Source organism: Pezoporus flaviventris, unplaced genomic scaffold, assembly GCF_033815535.1.
Source record: "Pezoporus flaviventris isolate CSIRO_AGI_PZ_B2104156 unplaced genomic scaffold, CSIRO_AGI_Pfla_v1 ptg000081l, whole genome shotgun sequence".
NCBI lineage: Eukaryota > Metazoa > Chordata > Aves > Psittaciformes > Psittacidae > Pezoporus > Pezoporus flaviventris.
This window is the reverse complement of record NW_026892629.1, coordinates 738421-762192: the sequence shown is the minus strand read 5'-3', so window position 1 is coordinate 762192 and position 23772 is coordinate 738421. Positions and strand designations below refer to the sequence as shown.

At 39.2% G+C, this 23772-nt stretch overlaps 1 protein-coding gene across 2 annotated transcripts in view; it reads left to right on the top strand.

Moving 5' to 3' along the window:
- The window catches only part of PDE7B (phosphodiesterase 7B), a 174774-nt gene that overhangs the window by 24217 nt on the left and 126785 nt on the right, over positions 1-23772 (top strand). The window contains exon 1 of one of the 2 annotated variants that reach the window (XM_061474942.1): positions 11530-11835. The exons of the other annotated variant lie outside the window; for it this stretch is intronic. The gene's annotated coding sequence lies outside the window, so the exon portion shown is untranslated. Of the gene's footprint in view, positions 1-11529; positions 11836-23772 lie in introns of those variants that run through there. 2 annotated transcript variants of the gene reach the window in all.

The window sequence follows — 23772 nt, the reverse complement described above, 5'->3', positions numbered from 1 at the left end:
CTTCTTATATGCAATCTAAACTTCCCCTGTTTAAGTTTTAACCCGTTACCCCTTGTCCTGTCACTACAGTCCCTAATGAAGTGTCCCTCCCCAGCATCCTTATAGGCCCCCTTCAGATACTGGAAGGCTGCTATGAGGTCTCCACGCAGCCTTCTCTTCTCCAGGCTGAACAGCCCCAACTTTCTCAGCCTGTCCTCGTACGGGAGGTGCTCCAGTCCCCTGATCATCCTCGTGGCCCTTTTCTGGAATTGTTCCAACAGTTCCATATCCTTTCTATGTTGAGGACACCAGAACTGCACACAATACTCCAAGTGAGGTCTCACAAGAGCAGAGTAGAGGAGCAGGATCACTTCCTTCGACCAGCTGGTCACACTCCTTTTGATGCAGCCCAGGATACGGCTGGCTTTCTGGGCTGCAAGCGCACACTGCTGGCTCATGTTCATTTTCTCATCAACCAACACCCTCAAGTCCTTCTCCGCAGGGCTGCTCTGAATCTCTTCTCTGCCCAATCTACAGCTGTGCCTGGGATTGCTCTGACCCAGGTGTAGGACCTTGCACTTGTCATGGTTGAACTTCATGAGGTTGGCATCAGCCCACCTCACAGGCATGTCAAGGTCCCTCTGGATGGCATTCCTTCCCTCCAGGGTATCAACCGAACCACACAGCTTGGTGTCATTGGCAAACTTGCTGAGGGCACACTCAATCCCACTGTCCATGTCACCAACGAAGATGTTAAACAAGACCGGTCCCAACAATGATCCCTGAGGGACACCACTCATTACTGGTCTCCAGATGGACATTGAGCCACTGACCACAACTCTTTGTGTGCGGCCATCCAGCCAGTTCTTTATCCACCGAGTGGTCCATCCTTCAAATTGATGTCTCTCCAATTTAGAGACATTAGACATGTCCCTAGGCACCTCGTCATAAGTACAATTCTCTCCCCACAAACAAATAAACAAAACCACAGAGAATATTACCACCACCACAAAAAAAAGATTCCCCCCCAAAAAAAAAATGAAAAAAAAAACAAAAACCCAAAAAACCCAAACAAAAACATCAAAACAGCAACTTAATTACCCCATTCTTCTCTATCCACTGATATCCTAATGCACTGTTTAGGGGGAACAGTCAGGCTGCAACTACAAGGAAATCATTTCCTATATGCCACTCAGCCATTTTAAATTAGAAAGAATTAAATATAACATGCTTCTTGCTTACTTTAAGACTGAGATATAGTGGGAAACACAATACCATGAAGGTTCTGAAAAGCCTCTTTGTTCAACATAATTTTGCATCTCCATCATTTAACAATGATCTATCATTTAATAAGGCAACAAAGATGACAGCAAGCAAATGGGTAGCTGAAATGTCAACTTGCATCATACAGAAGTTGTGCTCTCATATTTGGAACTGAAGTGGCATTGAATGCATTAGCAGATAAGCTTCTCCTAGCAATGATGAAAACAGAATCATTTCCTGAACTGATTTGACAGAAGCTCTAAATACCTTTGGTTATGACCGGTTTCTCTACCAGAGAAGGAATGTTTCTTCTCACCAAAATACCTTCAGGAAGTCATAGTGGGATTTTTTTCCTTTCGTGAGGGACATTATAATGTAAAATTATTCAAGGTCCACCTTGTCTGCTTCTCTGTTCAGCATGTGCTGGGATTCTTAAGGGGGCTGTTTGAGAAAGTAGTCTAAAGTGTGAAGGGTGATATCTAGCACTGTATTTCATCTTATCCAGTTTGCGTCTTGATTGTTCAGCCTAGTACTTACGGTTTTCATGAGAACTAGCTCACTGAAGCACAGTTAAGTGAGGGTGAAGTAATGCTGGTGCAGTATAGGGCACCAATGCAGGCAATAAGGTGAAGTTAATATTTTCTGAATCAGGTAGTGCATTTAGTTATTAGCTATTCACAAATCAGTAATTTTGGGTCCTCGCTTACTGATGTAGGTTGAAATAAAACCTTTTGCCATCTGTGTATGACCAGATATTTATGACTTCACTCTTGATGCATTGATTTGATTCCTAAGACTGATATTTTAACAATCCAAGGCTACATTCTAAGGTAAATTTCAATAGTGAAAGTAGTGCAGAAATGTATGAATTTTATGCTTTCCCATAAATTTGCTGTGAACTTGATGTAACTTCAAATTTTGTTAGCAGGATTGAATTCCTAGGTCTTCATTTTTATCTTAATTTAAACGTATTGCCTCCACTGTCTACAAAATTTAAAAGAATTAAAAATTAAGAATTTAAATATCAAAAATAACTCAAATTTATACTAAGGAATTATTTTCATTCTGGTTTAAGTATGAGATTTGTCTTTGGATATTTGAAGCTTATCTGATTTTTCCAGTGATTAAGCAGGAACTCCTGGAGGCTTTTTCTATCGCTTTTCTTTTTCTTTCTCTTTTTTTTTTCAGTGGCGACAGAAAATTAATTCCACATAGCATGAACATTCACATCCACTGAATTTAAGGAATTGCACCATAAACTTTATGATTGATATTGATGTTCAGCAATGACTGTGCTACATCTTCAGATCTATTTAAATTAGACTTTCCAAACCTTAAATTATAACTTTCATCGCACAATAAAATTAATGAAACTGTTAATTAAACTACTTTAAAAGGATAAAAATTTATATAACTAGTGGGCACATTTCTGAAGCTAAATTCTTGTGATGACAAAAGACAAAGAAAGGTCAAAAAATTACAAGAAAGAAATTTAAAACATAAATGATGGTTTACTAAATGGTATTAAGGTACTCTAGTTGAATTACTTGCCAACAGAGGAATTAAACTCAAGTTCTGGGTATGTGTTTAGCAGCAGAGTTTATGATAATTGTAACATTAATCACCACTTGTTATGCTTCCTTGCAAAATTGTCTTTCCTGTTCATTTATCTCTGTCATGTTGTTTTCAAGGCCAGTATCTGTGTGGCTGCACTGCAGATTGATTTCGGTTTATTGTGTTTTAATTCCCTGATTCAGCATTATCATCGTCTACTTTCCAGCAGATACAGGTGACTCCCAAACAGATTTTTTGGGAAATGTGGGGATTTCCTCTTTTCTGATTCCTCTTTTACAATTCTCTTCTAGGAAATATGTCCTCTTTTACTTTCTTTCCTGCAGAATTTATGATAATTCTGCAGCAACCTCAAATTTACCCAAATTCCTCTTTCTCGTCTTCTGTGTCAAATACAAATCCTATCTACTATGTTAAAGTCAATGCATATTCTTGCTGTTGTATTTGTTTTATCCTCTTTATTAGATTGTTATTCTCCAATTTAGCCAATTTCAACAGATATTGTTCTTAAGCTTTTGACATTGTCCTTATATTTGTTTGGCAGCCTTTCCCCTTCAAACTAGTTCTTTTTCACATTTCCTCCATATCTTCGCTTTTTGTACTAAATTTTGTTTCATGATCTTCTTTCATGATCTTCTTTTTCTTTCTCTTTCTCCTTTTTCATTCTACATCAGTGAGATGTCATGTCCATATATTTTGCAGTGTAATGAGGTGATGCTCTGTGCTTGAAGCAGAAAATGAGGAGGTTCATCTCCTGCTCTTACAAGTTTCTTCATTTGTAGTATCACAGCAGAGAGTTCCTAAAGCTCAGCATATGGCAGCTGTCTCTCAACCCCTAGTAGTGCTGTGATTAGTTCCCGGAAAACATCTAGCTTCTGCATCTATATCTACTTTAGTGTAGCTTTCTTTAAAGTTGATGACAGAAACAGTTGATAATTATGCAACCCAGTTTTTTGCAACCAGAAAGAAATGGCTTCAGGATTTGCACTTGTAGAACATGTGTTTCACAGACATCAGTAACATAAATGAAACATGGACTGTGGAAGAGAAAGTGCTTCAGAAGTCAGTTGTACCTTTTTGCATCAGGCTTAGTGATAAATGCATTTCTCTCAAGAGACTCACAAATAGACCATATTTGTCTCTCTTCTGTTCTGTTGCAGCTGTGTGTTGACACGGAGGGTGAAAGTTCTGTAAATAAACCTGGTTTATGGTGCACATGCCAGAAATGCAATGTAAATCCAATGAGAAATATTGCTTACAAAAAATCATTTCAAGCCTATATAAATGAGCTGCCATGGTAATTCCAGTCAAAGCTAAAATAGTGACTTACCAGGAAGACGTCTTTTCACCAGTATAAAAAGGGAAGAGAGTCCCCTTCCCCCAGACACCAAATTACCAGGAGTTTATAACTTTATGGCCATTGAAAGATACCACTAACATATAACTAAGGCTGGAATTTGGCCTTGATTTTTCAGGGGTTGTCTTCCCTGCCTTAGAATTTGGTAATACGTTAAAGGGAGGCAAAAGTAGTGCTCCCTTTCCACCCAAACAGTAGAGTAAAAATAAAGGTGAAGAAGTAGTGTCCGAAGGACCAAACTGCACTCCAGTACTGAAATGTGAAACCCATTCTATATGAACCCTCCTCTTCTCTGCCCAACCTGTAGCTGTGTCTGGGATTGCACCGACCCAGGTGTAGGACCTTGCACTTCGTATGGTTGAACTTCACGAGATTGGCATCAGCCCACCTCACAAGCATGTCGAGGTCCCTCTGGATGGCATTCCTTCCCTCCAGCGTATCAACCGAACCACACAGTTTGGTGTCATCGGCAAATTTGCTGAGGGCACACTCAATCCCACTGTCCATGTCACCAACAAAGACGTTGAACAAGACTGGTCCCAACACCAATACCTGACAGACACCACTCGTTACTGGTCTCCAGATAGACATTGAGCCATTGACCACAACTCTCTGTGTGCAGCCATCCAGCCAGTTATTTGTCCACCAAGTGCTCCACCTATCTATAAATTCATGATCTGTTAGAAGTATTTTCAAATCTTTCATAATTACAATAATTAATACTAGGCTATATAGTCTTTTTTACATCAATTTCTAGTAGTTGATCAGTATTTTTATCGAAGCATCATCAAGAAAATCATTCTTTGCACAGATTTCAGTAAAACATCATTATTTTCTGCACTTTCAAGTGTTCAAACCCGGATTGGACAGAGCTTTTGGTGACATGGTTTAATGTGAGGTGTCCCTGCCCATGACAGGGGGGTTGGAACTAGATGACCTTAAGGTCCTTTCCAACCCTGACTATTCTATGATTCTATGATTCATCCAAGGCTCTGTCCAACCCGGCCTTGAACACCACCAGGGATGGAACATTCACAGCTGCCTTGGGCAACCCATTCCAGCGCCTCACCACCCTCACAGTAAAGACCTTCTTCCTTATGTCCCCTGTTTAACTTTTAACCTACTACACCTTGTCCTATCACTACAGTCCCTAATGAAGAGTCCCCCCACAGCATCCTTATAGGCCCCCTTCAGATACTGGAAGGCTGCTATAAGGTCTCCACGCAGCCTTCTCTTCTCCAGGCTGAACAGCCCCAACTTTCTCAGCCTATCTTCATACAGGAGGTGCTCCAGTCCCCTGATCATCCTCATGGCCCTTCTCTGGACTTGTTCCAACAGTTCCATGTCCTTTTTATGTTGAGGACACCAGAACTGCACACAATACTCCAAGTGGGGTATCACGAGAGCAGAGTAGAGGGGCAGGATCACCTCCATTGACCTGCTGGTCACTCTCCTTTTGATGAAGCCTTTACCACATCAAAAGGATCAAAAGGATACAGTTGCCTTTCTGGGCTGTGAGCGCGCACTGAAGCCAGCTCATCTTCACTTTCTCATCAACCAGCACCCCCAAGTCCTTCGCTACAGGGCTGTTCTGAATCTCTTCTCTGCCCATCCTGTAGCTGTGCCTGGGGTTGCTCCCACCCAGGGGTAGGAAATTGTACTTGACACGGTTAAATTTCATGAGGTTGGCATCAAAATGACATCACAAGCGTGCCGAGGTCCCTCTGGATGGCATTCCTTCCCTCCAGCGTATCAACCGAACCACACAGCTTGGTGTCATCGCAAACTTGCTGAGGGCACACTCAATCCCACTGTCCATGTCACCAATGAAGATGGTGAACAAGACTGGTCCCAACACTGATCCCTGAGGGACACCACTCGTTACTGATCTCCAGCCGGACATTGAGCCATTGACCACAACTCTCTGTGTGCGGCCATCCAGCCAGTTATTTGTCCACCAAGTGCTCCACCTATCAAATTGATGTCTCTCCAATTTAGAGACAAGGATGTCATGCAGGACAGTGTCGAATGCTTTGCACAAGTCCAGGTAGATGACATCAACTGCTCTACCCCTGTCCATCAGTTCTGTAGCCCCATCATAGAAGGCCACCAAATTGGTCAGGGAGGATTTCCCCTTAGTGAAGCCATGCTGGCTGTCACCAAGAACCTTGTTGTTTTTCATGTGCCTTAGGATGCCCTCCAGAAGAATCTGCTCCAAGATTTTGCCAGGCACAGAGGTGAGACTGCCTGGTCTGTAGTTCCCCAGGTCATCCATTTTCCCCTTCTTGAAAATGGGGGTTATATTTCCCTTTTTCCAGTCATCGGGAACTTCACCTGACTGCCATGATTTTTCCAAATACAATGGCCAGTGGCTGAGCAACTCCATTTGCCAGCTCCTTCAGGATCCACGGATTGATTTTCATCAGGTCCCATGGACTTGTTCACGTTCAGGTTCTTAAGATGGTCTTGAACCAGATGCTCTCCTACAGGGGGCCTAAGGTCTTCATTCTCACAATCCCTGAGAGTTAACTAGTAAATAGTTAACTTTATGTAACAGGTAAAAAGTTGTTGAAGGAGATTTTGATAAAAATCTATAATTTTCACACAGAGCAACTGTTCACCATTATAATTTCATGAAAAGTATTAATGGAAAGGGTCTGTTTTCTTTGACTGTGTTTTATTTCACTTCATCAAAACCCAAAAAACTAAAACATCTTCCATTACATGTGGGGACCAAATTAGTTTTGACTTTTCTCAAAAGGGAATCTCAGAGGAGTGCTGTAATTGAACTGTCCAGAAACAGAAATCATGGCAAACTCCCACCTCTGTTTGAAGCCTGATTACTTTAGTTGACAGGAACTCTTCAGAGGAAGATATATTTAGATCTGGCGTAAGTGGTTGCAATTCCTTGGAACTCCATGGAACCGCAGCTGCTTGTAGCATTTCTCAGCCGGTCAGTGTCCTCCCGCATAGCCTACAGCTATGCTTTCCAAAAACTCATAAACTCTTTTTTCACCAGATTTACAAGGAAGAGACTACCTAAGTAAAATATTTGTGCAAAATAATGTATAGATGTGATTTCCAGATGAGAAGAGAGAACAACTGTGAAGACATGTTTTTAAGAGTGGTTAATATTTTCCAATATTTCTGTCACGATGTTGGCCAATGATCTTTTTCATATAAGACTTGTTCTAGGCAAAAGAAATCATCTACTTTGGAAAAAAAACATTGTCAGTAAAGAATTTTTTAAATTTTCAAGTCTTTATTTCATTTTCGTAATCTCTCCCCTTTGCCACTTTGTTATCTGGCAAAGAGAGGAGAAACAAAGGAAAGTGTGATACTAATGGTCTTATGTTCACAATTCTATAGGAAAAATTATTTTTTCTGCTTGAAAGAAATACCAATGGCATGTCTTAAATATCTTTTTTTATTATTATTAAATAAATATTTTAGTCTTCTCAATAAGTAATGTAAAAAAAGAAGTGCTACATAAAAAAATGCAAAACACATTTTGATATGAAATTGCTTTCTTCAAGAAAAGAAGTCACTTCAAGACTTTAAGGGGTGAAGGAATAATTTTAATACATTTAAAGCGTCTTTATTTTTAACTTGGTGGAATAGATAATTCAAAATAGTTTGACAAGCTCTGGATGTTAAGTTGCTAAAAATTAACTTTGAAGTATTACATTTTATTTAATTATTTTTATTTTTAACATATCAAAATTAGATTTCTTTGTTTGTAGGCCTGACTGGATAGCTGTCAGCTGGCTTGTTTCCACTCTTTTCTGTAGTGAAGTTAAGTGGGGTCATTTTGCTATTTTCCTGATTAACAAAGGAATAGTGACACCAAAGAATACTGCTGTTTTGCACAAGAGCTCCAATTGTTTCCTCTTTTGGTTTGGGGTTTGTTTGTTGTTTTTTTTTTTCCACTATTGTATTTTGTAGAATATATTTTGCATTGACTTTTCTGCCACTGGCTTGGAGTTTATAAATTCCAGTGATTTTATTTAGAGAAAGGTCTCCATCTATAGATAAATGCAGCAGAATTAGTTTCACATAAACTCTTGAACAGCAAGGATTTACATGAAAGCTCTTGAATCCCTTGGCCTGTTACAGTCTGGATGGTTTTCTTTCATGCCTACCTAAGTGTCCTTGAATATCTGCTAACAGAACCTGCAACTCCCTTTCTTGGAACTCTGTTTGACTGAAAGAATTTTGACAGGCCTTTTAAATGCAGAGCACTTCTTTCTGCTTTTCCCTTAGTTTTCTCAGCTGCTGTAAACAGCAGGTATCTGCACAGATTCAGTTTTCCCTGATTTCAGGGATTTGGCAGAAATCTGGTGATATGAACTGTTTCCCTGGAACTGTGACTCCATTGCAGAAAGTAACTGTTGTTAGAGGAGTAGAATAAGCACCATTTCATGCCTCTGAAAAATAGTTATACTCAGCAGCACCATTTTGGTACACCCAAACAAGATTTAAGTGTTATTGTCATAAGAGATAGGCACATACTTTAGGGTACTTCATCTCTAAGAAATGGTTTTCACAGATGAACTGCCAACCAGCATGTCTGTGGTTAAATAGTGCGACAAACTGGCTGTCATACTTGACTGAAAAATGTTAACATCAGAAACACCTCCCATACACATATCTTTGTTGACTGACTCTTTGTCAGGAAGTTCTTCACAAGGAAGGAGGGTCTATTGCACCAGACATTTAAAATGGAAAATACACTGGAGCATGTCTTGTAGCAAGCAATTTAATGTTAAATGAAAAATAAACAGGTTTTTACTATTTCTCAGTTTATACTTTTCAAAATTAACTGTACAGTTTACTTTTTTTTTTTATCATACCAATTAGGCTGCTTGATGACTTTGTTGTATTTTGACATTTGCCTATTAAGATGCCTAAAAGATCTATAGAACTTCGGTAAAGAATTTCTAAGCTAAATGTGGTACGGCTTGGACATAGCCAATCTAGTTTCAAGCAGAATCAATCATAGTGTATGATTTAAAACCTGATCTGTCATTTTAGCTTGGCTATGAACCTTGACACAGACTGTTTCGTCCTTCTAATAGCAGAAATAGAATGCTAGATAGCCAGTGTTTCCACGTTAAAGTAAGAACATGGGGAGGGCTTGATAAGTGTATAGTACTCACATTTTATACATGGGAACTTGTTTACTGTAAAGTCTTAATAGAAAAATAAAATACTGATGAAGAATCTTATTAAATTGTACATAGGATGAATGAAAATTTACAAAACTTCATGCAAAAAGAGCACTATACCTACACAAGACCACATTTAGCTGGGAAATAGATATGTTGAACTGTTGAATAATTTTTCTGTCAGGCTTTGTACTTTCTTCTGCAAATATTTACTACTGAAACTTTTTAGAGCTGAGAAAGCAAAACTGGCCATAAATATTCCTCTGACAAGAAAACACTAGAATTAGAAAACATGAAGGATAGCCATCTGTGGAAGTAGCTCTTGTAAGGCAAGACTAAGAAAAGTCCTTTTTGTAATGTTTTTGGAAATGACTTCCTAGCAAGAGTCTGAAAAGATTGTGGGGGCAAAACTTACTCCTCTAGATCATCCTCTGCTTCTGTCATATTTCAGCTATTACAGATCTTCATAACAATTTATTCTCTCACCAAAAATGAAACTGTGACAAGTACTAGGGTTACCTGACACTGATAAACATAATATCATAATATTGTAATATAGACTGTTGGCTCTATGAACTTTTGAGATTATCTGAGCTAAGAAAACTTTTAAATTGCATTGTATACCTCTATTCATCTTTAAAATATATGTAAACGATGCAAGTTCCTTCTGTCAAAGCACAATTTTGGAGAATGCTTCAGTTTGTGAATGCCAGGTGGATAAAGTAATGGTACATTTATATACTGAATATTCAGGGAGGGAGGGGAGATGTTCTGCAGTTTGGGTTGTCAGGTATCACTGTTCCTTTTAATCGAGTGAATAGAATTTTCTTTAAATTTGATGGACAGCTTTCAATGCCTCATCATGCAAAGAGAGTTTTATTAGGGACAATGGGGAAGGCATAATCATAGGATCACACGTCAAGATTAGGTCTGCTATTTTAAAGACAGGGTGTGGCAGATAAGGTATGTTGTGGTAATTAAGCTCACAGCCACATGCTGTGCAATAGCCTCATGATTACTTTTACAAAGCACCACTGTGGCAACTTGGCCAGCCACATAAGGAAATCTCTGGTTCTCCTAGATGGGTGAGATCTTGCAAGAAGGAATCTGGAGCCTCTGCTAGAGATAGAACACAAGTATCAGATGTACAGCACATGTTATTTTATCTGGTGTAGGTTGTTTAAAGATAACACAAGTGCTTTACCTTCACTGTGATAAAGTAAATTAATTGTTTATCTTGTAACTTTGACTAATAATTACTGTGGTCATGATCTGAAGATGTTACACCCATAGTGCAATTTGTTCTTACAAATTATAAACAAGGCAGAGAAATACACTGCCTAGACATACTTTGGAGGTTTCTGGAGTGGTGTCATGGGCCTCATACTGCACTGTAAAACCTAGCTTGGAGGTTTGTGATGACACCATCACAGCTGAGGAGATTGGTTTATTTTAGCAGATGATAACAAATACCTCACAGAGGAGCACTTTTTGAGGACACGGGTGAATGGTTTGTGATTCACCAAAATCATGCCTTCTTTGGACGTTGCTCTCAGATAGAAATTTCATTCCCTGTCATAAAGAGCTCACTGTAAAATAGTTCAGGGAGAAACAACAGTGTATAGCAGCCTGAAAAACAACAAAAAACCCAAACAGCAAAACAAACAAAAAATCCCATAAGATTTACAGCTAGGAAATTTACATCTAGAAGCTAGTCACTTCTGTAATCATATCGTGTACTGGGTTTTTTTTGGTTGATCCAGTATGGTGTACATTTCTTCTATATGCCACTGCAGTAAACCATCAGTGATTAGTAGCCCCTGATGATAAAGAAAATAAGGCTTTTGGAACCTACAAGTATCTTTGATGTGTTTGTGGTGTTTATATCGATAATTAATTAAGCTTGAGAACATTTCTGGGAGAAGTTTCATCCAAAATGTATAGACATGAAGACAAAATTGATAATTAGCAAAGCCTCCTGCTCTAATTTAGAAGTATGCACTGTACTGCCTTTGCTCTTACATGTTCTGATTATATATAAATAGTTGCAGCACCACAGCTCCGATTAATATTGCCATCAGCTGTGCCCAGAAGCAACATACATGTCAGTACTTCCATATGTATCTTTTTTACATTCTTCCTGTTACCATATTTTTAATTTCTATGCGTCATTTCATATTTTTTACATGAGGTTAATAAATATTTAAGTCACAAAGGCCAAGATTCAAACTTGGTGGCAATGACAAACTTGACAAGCTTGAAAGCAATGACATTTCCTTAAAAAATTACAAAGGATTAAGATTGCCTTAATGCGCTTCATCGTGGAAATGTATTACATAATTTTTAAAGGCATTACATAATTCTTGACATTATTTTAGCAAAGATTTATTATATACTTTTATCTCAGCTTTTATAGAAGAAACAAAATATCCAGCCTAAATTGGAATCTGTATGGTCTGCTAGCAGTTCTGGGACCTGTAATGAATTGGAGTAAAGGTAACACTGATGAACATCAGCCATTCATACAAAATAGCCACAAAAGCTGTAAAAAGTATTTTGCCAAAGGTTTTTTCAGCTATTTTGCTTATGTTTTAGGGGTGGGTTCCAAGTCAGTGCTTAAGAGTATGTATTATAAAGCCTACGCGCTCTTGCTCTTCCAAGATTGCCTCTCAGTTCTTGACCTGCGTTTGTGTCTATTCTGTACAACTTAAATAAGTTGAATCTGATTCTAAGCATTTGTCTCTTCCCTCTGTCTTTCTTCCCCCTCTTTATAATCTCATTATAATGTCCTTGAGGTGAACATCTCTTTCACTGCCTTTTGCTAAGGAAATCATGAATATTGCTTGAAACTGTCCCAGAAAGCCATGACGAGAAAGTTCTATCAATCAGCAAGATATCTGCTGAACTTTATGTTGTAATAAACAGATCTGTGGTGCCAGTAGCCACAGGACAAGAGTTTTTCTAAAAAGCATTATCATAAATGGCCCATTTAACTACTACTTTTCCATTGTCAGGCTCTGATGCCAAAGAGTGGATGAAATGAGCACAGCGTAAGTTTGCATCCAATTGAGAAATAATTTAAAAGCTCCAATGATTTTCATAGAGAAGAGAATAAGTGCTGATTGGGAAGCACCATTTCTAGCTAGGTCTTATTTTTTTGTGAAATCACACTGGTGCGTCTTGCTACTTGTTGACAGCTTGCTTGGAACTCCACAACTTTCACTGAGTTATTTGTGTTCTTTTCTTTTGATCAATAAATTGGGTCAACTGTTGTGGAAAGAATGAGCAAACCCTACTATGGGAATGAAACTGTTAACTACAATTACAGAAAAATTACATAGCAGAAGCTTGCGAACTCTTTGTGGTTTATCCCAACAGTGTAACTGCCTCATGGTTATTGGCACATATCTCAACTTCCAAGATGTTGTTAGTGACAAACAAAAGTACAGTACAGCTTTATTTTGTGGAGCATCTGCCGTGCAAACATATTCTCATATGCTTTACCCAGTAACACATATGCAGTATGGGAAATGCTGGTAACGTTTTAGCAATAATATTTTCGTTTTATTAAAAAGAGTTCCTTACAACATCCTTCCAGAGAATTAACAGAGTTGATTTGACCAATAGGATCAGCTGCTGAATACTTCAATATATCAGCATCATGATTACTTGACAGCTGGTTTTTACAAAATTTATTTCATATGGATGGTGTTGCTTATAGGAACTGAGTTCCCATGTATTGTGCAACTGTTCTTTCCCATTATTAATAAACAAGCAAGCATTCAGGGCTTTTATATTCTAGTGACCTCTTGTTTATTTCTCTCTAAATTATGTATCTAGCTGCCCCACCAAACTCTTCCCTAAACCATTTCACCAAATGGCACTGCATAAAAGTTGCTAAGTAGCTGTTAAAATGCCTGTGCTGCCCATAGCTCTAATGACTACTTCTGCCTTCTCTTTATCCTATATAATAATTTTGCATCTGAATCTTCCCAGAGCATGGACTTCTAGCAGAAAAATATTTGAAAGTGTTTCAATATGCTAGTAAGAAGGGCTGATTCTACTAAAATAGGGGTTGTTTGGGATTTTTCTGAGGCTTACATAAAATGAGCCAATTATGTAAACTGAGATTACAGCACTTCCAGACAGCAAATAGGATGCGTAACAATAAAAATGTCTCTTGAACATCACCGTTTTCATAGGCTCATGTACATACCTCTGTCCAGGATGCATAGTGCAACCTTTTGTTATTTGATCCTGCCTCTGTTAATAAACCATATATGAATAGCCATATTTTTGTATAAGCAGTGAAAGACTTTACAACAACATCATTGCTAGATTGTAAGGAATGCTATACAATATAGTACTAAGTGCTTATTGCTAAGAACAATGATTTGGTATATGACAGACTGATATCTACTTTCTGAATCACCAGACTGCATGCTGTTTGGAGTACAGATAAGCTCCATATGGCCTCTTGAAGTTGTTCTTCTTTGCCTGGTGCCATTAAAGGTTGAGTGCACCAGCACCAGGAGTGAAAGTGAGCATAGTTCTCTTTCTTTGTGTTTTGGATAACAGTGTTAGGAAAGGAAAGGCCAAAGAATCTGTCGTCTTTGCTCTCTGGACTGCTTATATTTATTAGTCAATAGGTATGTAATACAAAATACAGAGCAGAGTCAGGAATCCAAACTCCAGCCTTTCCTTTCCTGGGTGAGGGCACCATGAATGCCAAATGTTGGCATTTGCTCTCTCCCTATTGCAAATCTGTTCTTGAATCTTCACTTCACAATAAGTCCAATTCAGTAGTTGAACTGTCTCTGATATCCTAAACTGGCCATCAACTGTTTTAAAAAAGTGGGAACTCCCATCCTTTCTTCAGCTTTTGTGATGCACTAGGTAGCCACATTTGTTTTGGACAAGATATGTAGATGTGCTCCAAGCACAGATCTTTCAGGGCATGTGTGGTAATATCTCATTTGAGAACTGAGAATGGGCTTTAGGGGCATCAAAACAGGCAGTGTTTTTCTGGACTCCATCTAGTCTGGTAAAACCAGCTGTTAAAATCACAGCTGGTCTCTGAGCAAGCAATAAAAAGCTACTTTCAGCAAGTCACCAGTGGCAGCTCACAGGAATACCTCTGTTAAAAACTAGCTCAGCAGATAACATCTCTCCTCCTTCCCTTCCATGTTCAGACCTAGAAATCTCTTCTTTGAGGAAGATCTAAGGTCACGTCAGGTTGATGTTCATTTGTCGGCACCTCCTTGTAGGCACGCACCAAACTGCTTAGCAATGATAACTATCCCTAGAAATGCATCCTTAAGCAGAGAAGGCAAGTTGCTGTCAAAAAATTATGGAGCAAGCATTTTGATGAGGACACATTCAAATATCTGAATTTCAGCTGATCTACCTTAGCAATTTCTGTACTTTTCTGGTCTGTTGCAGTTTCTTTAAATGTAAATGACAAGCATTGGTTTCTGGAGCAATTTGTGTAAATTTATATTCAAGTTGGTAAAAGATAAATAGGAAACTCAGGTAGTGGAGATACAAGGAAAACTTTAAGCAAAGGACAAAGGATGACAGTTTTAGGAGACTATACACAGAGTAGACTGAAGGGAAAGAACTCAACATAGAGCTGGGAAATTACTGCTAAGCTGTAAAACAGTAGGAAAAATGGGGTCCTGAACAAGCACGTACATAAAACGTAACACTAAATAACATCATTATATAAAAAAGAAAATCCTAGATAAATTATAGAGGTGAAGGACCTGATTTACCTCTTCTGCCTATTAAACTTATAGGCCAATTTAACTTGCAGTAGCATGAAAATAGTCAAGTTAGGCACTACAGCTCAGGTGCAACAATAAAAATGAGAATCTTTGGGGGAAAAACTCTAGATATTTTTTAAATGAAATTTTAATTTCTCCAAGTTTTTTTTTTCTAAGGCCTGTTACGGAAAAATTAAGAAACACTGAAAATAAAATCTTTGCAGCTGAAATATCTTATATCAGTGATTGTAAAAGCATTATGAAACAAAGCTTAAAATATTTATTTTATATTTGAAGCCCAGAAAATGGTTTCCACAAATTACAAATGAGTTCTTCAAATTTAGTTACTTGTAGTATTTCATGCAATATTTTCCATGTATTACTAGCTAAATTTACTGCAATTCCTTATTTAAAAATAACTCTATTCTAATGACTTCCTACAGCATTTTCAAATATTTATTTTATTTTTAGCTCTTTCCCTAGTCTTTCATTAAATGCTTATTTAGGTATGGATATAGACAACAAAATACTGTTAGCCAGAGATTTTTCTCCTCATTATCATCTTACTCTGGATACAGCCATAAAAGACTATTCACTACCTGGGAGTAGAGAAATCACTACAACACCTGATATTTTAGTAAATCCTGATCTGAATCATTGACTCTAAAAGTTGGAGCTCTGCTGAACATCTCAGAATTCCCTATGAACCATCAAAGCCTTCTACTAAGGGATTTTTTTTTTTTTTTTTTTTTTAACTTTACAGGTGCTGAATGATCCTTCTGTCAAAGAATTCTTTGTTGTTTCTGCCTCTTGGATAGGTTTCAAATGGTATATTATGTGTAATTATTTCACCACCAGTGATTTCCACATTACCTATAGAAGAGGAGCATGTCCTTGGAAATGCTCTGTTTACAATGGCTTTAAGTGCTATATTGCTTCCGAATGGCCATGTTACCCTTGGAATTTTATATTGGAAAAGTCCATGAGCTCCTCAGGCTCTGACAGAATGAAAAAGGCCTATTTGGCTCTGTTGGTGCATCTTCTGAATCATTCAATACCTCTTTTTCCAGGCAAAACAAAAAAGACTAGTTTTTTGGCAAGGAGCAGGTTGTAAGAGCAAGACAGCAGTATCAAAACAACTGAAACATCCTACAAGCAGGAGGTAATACATGAACACAAGTCTTCAGACCTTCACCTCAGCTTTTCTGTTGATTCTAAAATTACTGACTAGTGCAGCAACTCAACTGGTATTGTCACCCTCCAGCATCAGCTAAATGTCCTCTGGCATGCTGGGGATAAAGAAATTGTGTTAAATTCATCTTGCTCTGACATTCTTGAATTCTATTATTCTTTATTTTCTGTGCCATAACATTTGCTTCTTAATGCTGAGTGTTACTACTTTAGGTTAGGGTGACCACTCACCTTGGACACTCCCCATCTTTCTGAAGGTATTAACAAAGCATTCATCCTGTTTTGGTCTCTTGTTCCATCCTTTACGTGGCAGAAAAGCATGAGTTGACAGGGGTTTGCTTTTGCTTTAGGCCTTGGCTGCTAACACTTTACAAATAAAAATGAAAACTGGAGCTCTGTGATGAGCTTGGAAAGGTGCATGTATTTTTTTCACAAGTCCCAAGTTCAGGATGCTATCACAATTCACTTCTCTCAAATAAACAGCACATCTCAGTCTACTCTATGGATATGGTGATTTTCATATGTGTTTTCGAGCAGCTATTACAAGAATAGGCTTATAGAGCATACACCTCAAAGGACAGCAGCTCTGAGCAAGTAACCTTTCTCTGCTCTTGTGTTTTCAGTAACAGTGAGGCATTGCCATGAAACACTATTTCTGATCCCTGCAGATACAACTTTCCTTTGTCACATACAAGCTAAAAATGCTGACATTTCTATTTTCTGTAATTCAGATTGCTCAAATCAAAAAGAAATCAACAAACAAACATCTATTTAAGCACAGATCTTTTTTAGAAATTGTATGTTTTGTTACTCAAATATGAAGATTTTACTACTTTTTCAGCGCTTTATACAGCAATGGTTCCGTTATGCTATGTGCATTCTTCATAATACTATTCTTATATTAAAACAAAATTCAGTTTTAAAAATAGAAATTCTGTGTATTTTTTTACTTTTTAAAAATGTATGTTTTCTAAGAACAAGCTTTTTTTTCATGCTTTCAAACTCTTCACAGATATTTTATCTTTATATTCTATACTTTCTCTCACATCATGTTCACTCTATCACATTCATATCTATGGACACTTCCTCTTTACTGTAAATATGAAATAGTAACATAAGCATCTTGTGAAATCTTTGCAGATTTCAGTAATTGCACAAATGTTTTAATGCACAGTCCACCATCTTAGCTTTAAAAGTGTGAGATCTATAGTCAGTAAAAATAATGAGTATTCAAGCAACCTTGATGGATTTCAGGGTAGAAGCAGGATGTACATGGTGGGCGAGATGACTAACACTATAACCCAAGAACAGATAAAGAGAAAGCAAGGTGGGTAATTGAAATGCTTTCTAGAGTTTGCATCAACTTTTATAGGCACTATTCTTAGAAAGTCAAACTAAATTCAAATTGGTGCAATTCTGTTGATTTAGGTGTGCTAAATCCAGGGTGAATTTAGCCTCTCCTTTGTGCCACATTAGCTACCATCAAGAGCTGGCACTGTCCTAAACTCTCAAAGGAGTCATAAGTCCTTCACCTTTGAAACACTTAGTAATGCAGGGAGGCTTCTCTCTCTTAGTCCTTGCTGCAATCGGGTGTAATTCTGCACTGACTTCCACCTTGAAACTTGGTTATAAGATGCTACTCTCTCACCAGCTACAACCACCTGGGCTTCCATGAGTCTCTGCCAGTGGAAATAGTACAGTGGATTTAAACAACAGGAGTCAACCACCTCCTGGAGAGTCACCTGGCCATGCTTACTACTCTCATCAGAGCAGCATGTGTAACAAAAAAACCCTTAAAAAACAGAGAAGGCTGCCTAGCATGAGTACCAATGAAATGAGGGAGGAGAGCCTGGAACTTCTGGACTGCATCCTTTCAAATTGGTTTTGGACCAGTCCTATGTTCCTGCGCTAGTAGCATTTTGCAATGCCAGCAAAAGTCTAGCTGATTCTAAGACTAATTGAGCCAAATGGCCTAAGTGTGAGATATTGTAACTATGTCTCTGCCTGCTTAGGCTCTCAGGATTCAAAAGCCAGAGACCAGCTCTCTGCAATTCAGCTCTTTTAGTGCATTTGAGCCACCAGGGAGAAGGTAAACTGGGAGCTTCAAATTACGGGGTATTTTTGTTTTCTGAAGGGAATGGGTAAGGCAACTAAAATTTTGTCTCCCAGTTCTCACTGTTCCCCAAGGAGGAGCAGGGTTTGCTGCTGCTTAATAGACATATATTTTTCTTGCTGGCCTCTTTCAAAGCTGTCAGACAGAAGTGTGCGGCCAGTGGACCATGATGCCCCTCTAAGACTTCCTCCCAGCTGTCTGTAACAGTAGCAATATTGTGCCCTGCTTAAACAGCCACCATTCATGCTGGATGCTCTGGCTTTCCCTGTTTGCTGTGAGCCCACAGTGAATTCCTCCACACGTGCATAAATATCACTACAGTAGTCACGGGTAAGGGTTATTACAATTCAGATAAGTATTATTTCCCTTAATAGTGCTGTTTTCACATGCATTTCCTAAGCAGTTTCCTTCGGAGCTAAAACTGTCCAGAGTCAGCACTGACTGGAAAATCCATGCCACTCTGTGTACAAACGCAGTAGCTATGACAGTACTACATGTAGTAAAAAACAGAAGCATCTTGTAAGCTATTTGCAAACAGTAGTCTTATACAGGGGCCTTCAATACAGCTTATACTGAGAAAATAATTAATTAATTGCAAGACTAGGCTATCTAAACATCTGCAGCCACAGAGTGTACAGTAGAGTGAACAAAAATGTAGGAAGCCGGAGCTCGATAGACTATTCTGTCTCCACCTTGGTGACTGACTCGCCTACCTACTTTTCATGTGCTGTACAGTGCTCTACAAACATTCCTTTGCAAACATTATGTAGGTGGGCCTCACAACATCTCTGTGAGGTAATTAAACACAGAAATCTCACACTACAAAGAGGGAAAGGGAGGCTCAGAACTTTGTTTTCTTGACAGGCTTACAGAGAGAAGCAGTCTGACAGTATTTCAGACAGTTTCAGACACTGCTTATTACTTCTGTATCTTACAAGTTGTGAGGACTCTGCACACCCTTGGGGTTTGATTTGATTCACAGAAGCATAACCTTCAGGTGGGCTTAGTCTCACTTGGTTTGTCATTGTGGGATGCTTTTAATCTGCAGAGAGAAACAGAGACTTGTAGGGTGCTCCATTTCATCTTTAAATGGACTCCTGAAGTATGTACTGCAAACAAAACTGCCACTGAATAATAAAGCAAGACTGCAGTAACTGCTCAGCTGCAGACACCTACAGTTGAGTGAGATAAACCCCTCTCTTTGGCTGTACCAATGCTAATAAATAAAGTAGTGCTAGAAAAATCCTGGGATTTGTCAAATATATCATTATATAATTAGCAATTACTGGGTGCAGTTTTGGCCAGAGCTGACTAGAACATTTCTGAAGAATTCATGGTACAATTTGAGGAGTTCACACTGGCCAGTAGCATTTTAACGGCAGCCACTGTTTTGAAGGCTAACAGAATTTAATATGGAGAATATAGTCAGCCCTTCTTCACTGGCAAATGCTCTCACCACACCACCCAAGTCTTGGAAGGCAGATGCAGAGACTGTGAGAATGAAGACCTTAGGCCCACTGTAGGAGAGCATCTGGTTCAAGACCATCTTAAGAACCTGAACGTGAACAAGTCCATGGGACCTGATGAAAATCAATCCGTGGGTCCTGAAGGAGCTGGCAAATGGAGTTGCTAAGCCACTGGCCATTATATCTGGAAAAATCATGGCAGTCAGGTGAAGTTCCCGATGACTGGAAAAAGGGAAATATAACCCCCATTTTCAAGAAGGGGAAAATGGAAGACCCGGGGAATTACAGACCAGGCAGTCTCACCTCTGTGCCTGGCAAAATCTTGGAGCAGATGCTCCAGGAGGGCATGCTAAGGCACATGAAAATCAACAAGGTTCTTGGTGACAGCCAGCATGGCTTCACTAAGGGGAAATCCTCCCTGACCAATTTGGTGGCCTTCTATGATGGGGCTACAGAACTGATGGACAGGGGTAGAGCAGTTGATGTCATCTACCTGGACTTGTGCAAAGCATTCGACACTGTCCTGCATGACATCCTTGTCTCTAAATTGGAGAGACATCAATTTGATAGGTGGAGCACTTGGTGGACAAATAACTGGCTGGATGGCCGCACACAGAGAGTTGTGGTCAATGGCTCAATGTCCGGCTGGAGATCAGTAACGAGTGGTGTCCCTCAGGGATCAGTGTTGGGACTGGTCTTGTTCACCATCTTTGTTGGTGACATGGACAGTGGGATTGAGTGCGCCCTCAGCAAGTTTGCGATGACACCAAGCTGTGTGGTTCGGTTGATACCCTGGAGGGAAGGAATGCCATCCAGAGGGACCTCGACACACTTGTGAGGTGGGCTGATGCCAACCTCATGAAATTTAACCGTGTCAAGTACAATTTCCTACCCCTGGGTGGGAGCAATCCCAGGCACAGCTACAGGATGGGCAGAGAAGAGATTCAGAACAGCCCTGTAGCGAAGGACTTGGGGGTGCTGGTTGATAAGAAAGTGAAGATGAGCTGGCTTCAGTGCGCGCTCACAGCCCAGAAAGCCAACTGTATCCTTTTGATCTTTTTGATGTGGTAAAGGCTTCATCAAAAGGAGCATGACCAGCAGGTCAACGGAGGTGATCCTGCCCCTCTACTCTGCTCTCGTGATACCCCACTTGGAGTATTGTGTGCAGTTCTGGTGTCCTCAACATAAAAAGGACATGGAACTGTTGGAACAAGTCCAGAGGAGGGCCATGAGGATGATCAGGGGACTGGAGCACCTCCTGTATGAAGATAGGCTGAGAAAGTTGGGGCTGTTCAGCCTGGAGAAGAGAAGGCTGCGTGGAGACCTTATAGCAGCCTTCCAGTATCTGAAGGGGGCCTATAAGGATGCTGTGGGGGGACTCTTCATTAGGGACTGTAGTGATAGGACAAGGTGTAGTAGGTTAAAAGTTAAACAGGGGAAGTTTAGATTGGACATAAGGAAGAAGGTCTTTACTGTGAGGGTGGTGAGGCGCTGGAATGGGTTGCCCAAGGCAGCTGTGAATGTTCCATCCCTGGTGGTGTTCAAGGCCGGGTTGGACAGAGCCTTGGATGAATCATAGAATCATAGAATAGTCAGGGTTGGAAAGGACCTTAAGGTCATCTAGTTCCAACCCCCCTGTCATGGGCAGGGACACCTCACATTAAACCATGTCACCAAAAGCTCTGTCCAATCCGGGTTTGAACACTTGAAAGTGCAGAAAATAATGATGTTTTACTGAAATCTGTGCAAAGAATGATTTTCTTGATGATGCTTCGATAAAAATACTGATCAACTACTAGAAATTGATGTAAAAAAGACTATATAGCCTAGTATTAATTATTGTAATTATGAAAGATTTGAAAATACTTCTAACAGATCATGAATTTATAGTCCTGGTTCAGGTCTTATTCTAAATTCTCTTCACAGGCTGATTTGATCTGATCTGCTGTTCTCTGCTGCTGCTGTGTTGCAGAGCTGGTGCTATCAATCGCTTGTTTTGCTGTTCCAAAGTATGGTTACACATCGTGAACTGAAGAGCTGAGGCTGTAGCTTGTTCATGTGTTCAGGCATATATTTGCACTTGTTTGTATATATCCTATATACTATGCAAAACATTTTCATTTCATTTCAAATGACCTGTAATTACTTTTGAAAATATATTAACCCTTTCTGATTTGGAAGATGGTCAACATATCTGGTAACTTAAGTTATCAGTTAATGGTAACTGAACGAAAGCAGAATCCATTGATGTGTACTGGTCAATGAGAAGTGCTTCTTCAAAGGTTTGCTGATGCTCTCTCTTCTCTGGGAGCAAAGCTGCTTTCTTGTGATGTTGAATGGGATAAAGAGGGTTTCTGGCATCCTTTGAAAATATCAGTGTTTTGGTATGAAAGCTATTGGTGTTCTTTTAGCTTTCTCTGCAGGAAGTGAGGTAAGATAGTTCATTTCTTTTTGCTGAGTGACAGGTATGAGGTCCCCTATATGTCAGATGTAAGATACAGGTTGCCAGGATTCAAAGCTATGGTTAGGCAAAATTTTCAAAGACAGTTACAAAAAGCTTTAGAGATATACTTTTTGTAACTACTGCACCGTGCCTGGTCTAATTGCAGAGGGTCAAGAATTTTTTATTAACTGCTCTTTATAAAAGCCTTGAGTTTTCACTGTGTCCTGTGCTTTTGATAAAGATTGTTGGAGAACCTTCTAAAAGCATACTTTCACCATTAATTCTTCTTATGGGTTCTCCTGCACATTCCTGATTTTGCCTTTAAAAATACTGCCTTAATCCTTTATGTAGCTGGCTGGTGGGTGAAGACACTCATGTCCTGGACACTTGTGGTGAAGGTCAACAGAGTAGGCAAGGTTGTGATATTTTCTGTTTGCTTTGCGAAAATGTTCAGGAACAAAATTGTAAAATATTTATTTTATGTATTGTTTCAAGTATTATGCAAAACCAATAAAAGTAAGTTGAAAAAAAACATCAACATTTCTGATTTTAAATATCAAAGGACAGGAAATTCTCCATCCTTGATTTCCCATTGGGATTATAGCGATTTACTGTTTAGAAATTCCCTGCTTTAGTGTTATATAGCGTGTAAAGAATAAGCAGGATGACATTGAATTTCAGCTTTGTTTGGTTCCAGTCAGACCCTTCACAGTTATCACACCATTGTAAGGTGACATCCGTAAGCTTCCAAAGATATTATAGCCTAAACACTTTTTGATACCAGATTAACATCCTTTCCATGGGAAAGACACATTTTTAATCTTTCTCCAGGCTTCTGTGTTATTACAATAGGCTATTTTAATACCTTCTATATGGTCTCCAGATAAAAATAAATGTGTTATCGAGCAATGTTGAAACTCCGTGTTTAGAATGGAGGTGGACTTAGGACAGAGCTTTCTCTCAAGAAAAGATCTAACTGTGGTAAAACCAGTATACTTCAAAATACTAACCAGGCTGGCTCATGTCATATTTAAAGATGCTGTTGTTAGTGAGCAGCACCAAAGCAATTCAGTAGAAGCTAAACAGCTAATGTCTATTAGAGGCAAATAGGCAGCCTTGAATGAGGGTCTATGTCACTGATATGTGATGGCTTTGATTTTTGTGGACATTCAGCAATGAACAGGGCCTGTTATTTAGCTTGTACGAGGTTAAACCAATAGAAGATAGAAGTTTTAGTCAATGATGGTGGCTTCAAGTTAGGCATAGAGAGAAAAGCTGCCTTTCTATTCTTCGTAAAGGCAGGCTTGAGTCCTGCTTGGAATCTGAGTTGGTAGCTGCCACCTGATTTGTCTGCATGTAGGGGATGCTGAGTGTTGTCCACATCAGTTGCCAGGGCAATTATTGTCTGTGGAAGCTGGAATTTCTAAGCAGAACTAGCCCAGTGTCAGTAGACCT